Raw genomic sequence first — 8,090 nt, 5'->3', positions numbered from 1 at the left:
ATTCAAGAAGCCTGAGCCTGAATTGATTCAATCTTTGCAGATTAGTCTAACTTGGCTAGGCTGAACCAGTTTGTAGTCTCACAGACATCCCCTCTGCACTGAAGAAATGCCAGCACATGTCTGCAGTGGTTCCGGCTAGAATCCAGGGGAGTGCTAGAGCAGCTCTCCTTCCCCTTCCATAATGCTGAGCTGATGGGGGCAGGGGAGGGGGCATGGCAAGGCCCCAGCAAGATGCTCTGATTAGGAAGGGGTTCTCCCCCCCTCGCTCTTGATAACAGAGCAATGAGTTACACAGCAGAGAGTTACATTGGGAGTTGTTAGCATTTATTAACCCATCAAACAAAACAACAGCCTCTCTCATTAGTTCAAACTCTTCTTAAACAACTTTTTCCAAGGAAGGAATGGAGGGACATTACCAGCTACCTGTTGATTCTCTCCAAAAAGCCCTAAGCTGACACTATCCTGTCTGCCTTTGTCTCGTCTCCCACAGTACGGCCTCTAGCCAGCATGTGGTATGTTAGCTAATGCTGAGTGTTGTCTGTGTAAGGCAGAGGGGAGGGGGGAATCTCTGCTTGAGCAGGGAGTGGGTAGGGGGGGAAGGAACAGGAGGAAGCCAGGGAGATACCACTGTACTGCAGTCTCTGCCAGGCTGCAGCCAGGAAGCGGAGGGGAGGGAGCAGAGATCCCTGACAAGGGTTGCAAAGCAACTTAGATGCTGGGGAACTCTGATTTAACTTAAACCAGGAAGGGATCTTGGACAGACATTGCATAAACCAGTTTGACCCAAATCAGTTAAGTTGGATACTACATTCAATCAGATTTATCTCAAATTGGTTTTGCCATTTTCAAACTGGTTTATGTGCACTAAACATCTGTTCTATTACAGGTTTAAACCACTTTTTGATCACTTAAACTGGTTTGTGTGTAATATCTGTCCCTAGCCCTAGTGTTTAGAGGTTTACTGTGAATGGGAACTGTTTCAAGACTAGCTAGGCTCTGGGGTGGACCAGCTGACATCCAGCTGAGCACTCAGTGATTCTAGGACATGTTACTTATTGAAAGAAAAGTCTAGGAACCTTTTTATAAACTGCATTAAAGGTATTAAACAAATAAAAATACAAGCAGATATTTTATTATATGCTTATAATAAAAACTAACCTACTACTAACAATGCTGCATTAAACCAAGAACTAAGCAATACAATTTTTCATACCAAGCTTGATATGCTAGCAGAAATAGTGGATTTGAATCAAATAATAAATTAGTTAAATCTGCCAGTTAGTAAAGCAAATAATCCATCCGTATTAATCCTAAGGAGAAATGTAATATTAAAATGCCTAAGATCTGAACTGACTGCAACTGGTAAAGTAGGATATATAACCAAATTATTGATTTAGGTTTGAGCCACAACCTCAATGTCAATTCAAGTTTTCTTCCTATATTTAAACTTGTGATGGATAACCTCTCACTGGCTGTCCTCTACCACAGACAGTATATACTTTATTGAACACTCTAATGAATAGAAATTGAGCAACTTTTCACCAATTTATGGGTGGCAGCTTTAAGTTTCTTAGGATTCTACACACAGCATGAAAGACTTTTGAATATTTTGTGAGGCAGGATTTAGAATTCTTAAACATAGGAAGTGTTCATATGCATGCCCAGAAGCAGGCTAAAACAATAATAAAAATGCTAGAATATCTCCCACTTACAAAAAGACAATTAAAAAAGGAAATAAAGTGCAAAGGTAATGGGATTCACAGACTTTCCTGCCTTTCTTGTGAAATGGGAACTGGCACTACCAGAGAGCTGGTTGAGGAACCAAAGAGCAATGTTGGCAGGACTTTGGGATACAGGAAGACTAGATAAAGCTTGGGGTAAAGTTACATATTATGCTTAGACCAGACTAAATCTGTGGAGTGTTAAGTGGTGCTACAGTTAGAGAATGCTGTGAGCAGTTGCATATTAACAGTTAATACCATTTATTGCCTGCACAGCTCTAAGCTTACCACTAGAAGGCTGTCAAGCAGGGGCGTGGCTAGTAGCCAGGACATGAGAGCCCTATCTCTGCTTAGGGGAGGAGGCAGGAAGCAGGGCTGGGAGCAGTGCATCCTGGGATGCTAAAGGACTGGAAATTGCTTGTTTTATCTCCATGGAGCAGACTGAAGCTACCCTAACACAAGCTAGGTAGCATGGCCCAGAGTTAACCCCTGCCTGAAGCAATGTTATTTTGTGATGCTCAGAGGGAACTTAGCATGAGTCAATGAGATTTAAATGTGCAGATGCTCATGTTTTAAATGACCTTAGCGTGGTTTAAATGCAATGTGTAACTTCAACCTTATTTGTGGTTATCCCTTCACTACTCCTAAACTAGCATTAGGGTCAGAACTATAGCTTCTTCTCATACGGCTACTAGTTAAGGCTCTCACTCTTAACCTTGATTTTTTTTTATGGTTATTAGCACTGTCCTAAGCCTTCAGGCCAAGGCATAACAGAGCAGCTACACCCTATTACAGGTATAACATGGTTATTTTTTTTAAACACACATTCTCCACCCTCACCAAAGGCAGTGACTGGGGCTCCTGCCCTAAATAGTACCACCATCAGGTACCCTACCACCTTCAGGCAAATTAGATACAAATACACCTGACACTTGAAAACATGACCTTGTTAGTTGTAATTAGGCAATATTTAGGCTATATCAATTGGTAAAAGTTTACTTAAACAGTTTTTAAAAATATTCTGTAGAGCATACAACAGATGCTGTAAAATTGTGATCCTCCCAAAAGTATCAAAAGGAAGATAAGCACCCCAGACTACTTTTAAAATTAAAGGTCCCATACTAGAGTAGAAAGAACTTAAGCTGACATCCAGCACTCTTATAGGAAGGGCCTGCAATTCTATTAAATCACTGTAAAGTAGTGAGACAGTTGGTTTAAAGATTTCAGGAAAAAACCCACCAGCCACTCAAAACGCACACATCAGCAACGTTAAGAATAAATGTGGACATCCTATGACAGAGGTCACCATCTTTACCTGCAAGCAAGACAGATTAGCAGTTTAAAGGACTGGTCTGTGAATCGACTGTCTTTGGAACTTCTATCTTTGGAAATTATCCATTTTGTAAAAGAAAATAAATTAAAAATTTATCAAGATACCCATTTAAGAAAAAATACTAAAGGCCTTTACAAGGTCTGTATCCTTGTATACACTAGTTCCCACACATTTTTTTATTTTCAATTCCTATTAAATTAGTGGACGCTACCTTATGCTCTGCGTTCTGAAAAAAAACTGATTGCTGAGGGAACTACAAAAACACTTCAGGCCCTTCGTTTTCAAAAATGTTGTTCTTAAGAGGGTGAAGCAAGTTGCTGAGCCATTTTGTTAGGTTGAGGGCCCAGATGGAAGAAACTAAGGGCCAGAGAGCCAGGGTACTGTGCTTGGAAGAGTCTCACCTCTGGTGATGCTACTGTTGTGGTAGCAGCTGCCACATAAGCAGCCTGTACACCAACAGTAGCAGAAGTAAGACTCTCCTTCCCCACTCCCCTCCCAATAACATTAGGTGTCTCTGTGCTGGACAGTTTGTACCAACCAAGTAAATCACTAGGTTGATAACATGGTAGTATCTCTCTCTCACTTTCTCTGACACACAGACATGCACAAAATATGTAAGGACTTTCCATGATATACAGGGTGATTCTACAAATGAGGCCCAAATTTCCTTTCTGTTTCTGCATTATAGTTTCTGGTTTATACAAACTAAGTATACATAACTTCCCAAAAGGCATGCTGGAACTGTAGAATTTTTTTTTTTTTTTTTACTTGAATAGGTCTCCAACTCCCAGTAGCATAGGGACATAGATGAGCTTCTCAGGCAAAGGACTTGTGGTGACTTCTGCTTTTTTTTTTTTTTTTTTACTTCCCTCCTCAAGTTGGCACCTACAGCAGTTGCCCCATTTGCTCTGCCATAGTTATGCCACTGCCAGCTCTTACAGGTGCTTTCTTCAACAAGTCTTACTGTATGTGATGAGGATGTCCTTATGGCAGGGGTACCTCTGTAAAGCTATTTGTGTTGTAAACAAGCTTCAAATAAAAATTGAACCCTCACCCCCATTGGTACTTTATTCTGACCAATTTAAAGTGTAATTTTGCACTTACATTTGTGTGTTAAAACTGCTGTTCAAAGCAGGCCTGCTGAGTACCAAAATAGAAAAGGGAAGTTGTATGCCTCCGTCTACAAAACAGGAAAAACAGAAGAATAAAGCACAGCTCCTTTACATACATGGCTGAGTGAATGTATGATCGGCATTTTTCTAGGACATCAGTTCCAACTTCTGCTAGCCTGGCATTTTTTAAATTATATTTTGAGTCAGGAATTCTATAGAAGTGTTGAAGTAATTTCTGGAGACTGACCCAAGACCTCAAATATCCTGCTGACTTCGAATCAGTGGACTTTCCAAGCCTGAAATTACTGAAATACAGAGGTTCTTTGTTTACATGAGTGTAATCTCGGGTTACAATCTTTGCCTTGACAAATTAAGATAAGGGCTTTGTAGTGTTCTCCACCATATAGCTGGTAAGTAGCCCAAAAACACTATTGGATATTTTGGGGTTGGCAAGGGTCTTACTAATTTTGGTTTTATACTTAAATCTTCAAAAGATCTCAGTAATATTTTGGGATGGGGAAACTGTTTTCCATCTAACTTTCATCATTGTATACCAGCACTGTATACCTAGACTTCTAAAAGGGCTTTGATTTGGTATCCCATGATGTTCTCATGGGAAAATTAGAGGATTGCAGGCTTAACTGCTTAACAGTTAAGTGGGTATGAATTTGCTGCAGGGTAGGACCCAGAGATTTCTAATTAATGGATCTGTGTAATCTTGGAGAGAAGTGGCCAGTGGTGTCCCTCAGGGGTCTGTGTTTGGTCCAGTGCTTTTCAACATATTTATCAATGATTTGGATGTGGGGGTGAAGAGCTCACTGGCCGAGTTCACAGATGACACCAAGTTATGGGGGGTATGGTCATGCTTGAAGATAGACAGCAGATACAGACAGACATAGACAGGCTGGCAAGTTGGGTGGATCAGAGCCAGATGAAGTTCAACATTGAGAAGTGTAAAGTGCTCCATCTGGGGCCAAACAACCCCCTACATACTTACAGGCTCGATGGCGCCAAACTGACTAGCACCACAACCGAAAGGGACCTAGGAGTAATAATAGACCATAGTATGAACATGAGCCGTCCATATGATGCTGTAGCCAGCAAGGCAGACAATGCTCTGGCATGCATCAACCAATGCATCTCAAGCAAAACCAAGGAAGCGATTCTTCTGCTTTATTCAGCATCGGTAAGACCACAGCTGGAGTACTGTGTCCAGTCCTGGGCGCCGCACTTCAACAAGGATGTGGAAAGGCTTGAAAGAATCCAGAGAAGAGCCACCCATATGATCAAAGACTTGCAAGGCAAGCCATACGATGAAAGGCTGAGGGACTTGGGCCTCTTCAGCCTAAAAAAGAGAAGGCTGAGAGGGGACTTGGTAGCAGGTTACTGCTACATCAGTGTAATACATCAAGGGCTTGGCAAACAACTGTTCACCAGGGCACCCTTGGGGAAAACCAGGAGTAATGACCACAAGCTCCTGGAAGACCATTTCAGGCTTAACACTAGGAAAAATTCCTTCAGTCAGGGTGCCCAGACTGTGGAATAAACTCCCTCCAATCACCTACCCTGGAGAGCTTCAAGTGGAGACTGGACAGTCACCTTGCTGAGGTCACCTGACTCCAGTTGTCTTTCCTACCTAGTACAGGGGGGCTGGACCCGATGATCTTGCAAGGCCCCTTCCAGTCCCTTACAGTCTATGAATATTTTCACTTCAAATATAGTTTGTGACATTTTAAAGAAATGTACTCTTACTTTCCAGAAAAAAGCAACTTATTATGTACATTTTTCATGCCTATGATGCTGAGGCCTCCTCTAGCATTCACAGGAATCACACAATTAACTGGTTAATTGAGCAGTTACCCTGGGACCAGTTAGATGTACAAAGGAGCCATCAAACCATAAAAAGCTCCAACCAGTTATAAAGTTGTACTAACTGTGTAGCTGGTTCCTGTTGAACTTTAATTTGCATGTGTAAATTAAGTGTCTCCCCTGTGGCTGGAAGCTCCATCAGCTGATGGGGTCTCAGCTGAAGAGATGCACCATGCCCACCCTGGGAGCCCTGCAACTGAAGCTGCCAGGACCCACCTAGGTCCTGGCAGTCAAGGGGTGTGGCTACTACAGAGGTGTGTGAAACCCGCAGGACTAGGACTGGGGGACTGTGGCTGTCTTGGGGTGCTAGAAACCACTGAGGCTGGAGGATTGCAGCAACCATGATTCCCCAGCCTCCATGGTTTCATACACCCTTACAGCTGGGGGATTGCAGAAGCTGCAGTCCTTCAGCCCCAGGGCTGTGTGGGGCACCTGGGAGCTGGAAGCCCCTTCAGTTGAGGCTGTGAGCTGCAGGAACCTGCTTGCTGGTGCAGGAGCCCAGGATCGGGTTCCCCCTGTGCTGGCAATAAGACACTATTGGATTTAATGGACAATCCCAAAACCACACCTCCTGCCATCCATGTGGGCTAGCAGGAGGTATGATTTTGTGGATTGTGCATTAGACCCCATCATGCCTTAACCTCTACATGCAGAGAAGCCCTGAAACACTTCCTTTGTGGAAACAGCCTGAGCCCCTGTGACAGCTTGTGCACTAGCAACTTCAGCAGCACTTTGAGCAAAACCATGCCACTGTGGCCACTTGATCTCATCCCCTCTGGGCCCAAACACAGCCCACACCAGTAATGGAACTCATCAACCCTAGCCCACCAGCATCTAGCCCCAACCAGACTCACCTGACCTTCACTGGAACTGGGTCCATTGGCTTGTGCTGGAGAAGTAAAAATCTATTGCAGTCTGCCAGAGGCTTGAAAAGATAGTAGACAGGTTCCAGGCCCGCTGTCTTACAGCCTGACAGCTGGGGAAAGAGGAGGTATTGTGTGGGAGGTGGGGGCATGAGCCTTTGGACTGACCACCAAATAAGCCTTTACCTGTGCCTTAAGCCACTGTCAGCAGTCTCCAGGCAGAAAGGGGAGCCTCCTAGGCATGCAAGAATGTGCACATGGGGGGCCCATGGGTGTTATCAATGGGGCAGGGTATCTGCAGGACTCACTCAGACCCTGTAACGCTTCTACAGTTTTCCACCAGTAGAATTTCCAACTGCTCAAACTAAACTGCTAAAGTTCCACCAGTTCATTTGAATGCTTGTCTCCCCCTATCAGTTCATGAAATATCCAGTATTAACTGTCTCCCTGTGTACCAAATGTTTTTCAGTTTTATCCTAATCCTCTCAGAGTTCATGGGAAATAAAAGAAATATTCATGAGTATCTCTCAGCTAATGATGGCCTTTTTATACCCATTCTAAAGATATTCCTTTCTTTCCACAGCACCCTATTCCATTCCATCTCTTCACAAGGTATGACTTTCCCTTGATCTGCCTCCTTTTGTCATTTTTGTACTATCAGACTGGAAGTTATTTGGAAGAAGAGTAATTTCTACTGACATGTTTTCAGAATGTCAAGAACAATGGGGCCCAGATCATGATGCTGGTTGTCTGAGACTCATAAAACAGACTCCTGCATGTCCCAATTCTCACTTCTTAAATCTCTCTCCTTAGTTTCTAATTAAAAAAAAAAGTTATATGGTATAAACAACTACATAAAACTCACATGCTAGTTTAGTTTGTTTTACCATATTTGCTAGAATCCAAGACAAAGTTTTCCCTCCCATTCAGCATGCAAAGGAAAGCCCCTTATTTTAGATGCAAGTACAAGTAGGGCGCAGAGAGAGGGGCAGTGGCAGCAGCTCCAACTCCAAGCCAAGGGTCAAGTTGAAGCCAGGCACTGCTTACCCTTACCCCATTCCATATGCCCCCCAAAGCTTCTGCTCCCCCCTGCCTTTCCTCCCCACCACTGCTCACTTTACCCTTAGGGCTCTGGCTCCTTCTGGGGGCAGGAAGCATGTGCTGCCTCCATCTGCAGCCCAGCCAATAGTGG

The sequence above is a fragment of the Gavialis gangeticus genome, unplaced genomic scaffold (assembly GCF_001723915.1).
Source record: "Gavialis gangeticus isolate Ggan-Ray unplaced genomic scaffold, GavGan_comp1, whole genome shotgun sequence".
Classification (NCBI taxonomy): domain Eukaryota; kingdom Metazoa; phylum Chordata; order Crocodylia; family Gavialidae; genus Gavialis; species Gavialis gangeticus.
Note: the sequence above shows the minus strand (reverse complement) of the source record.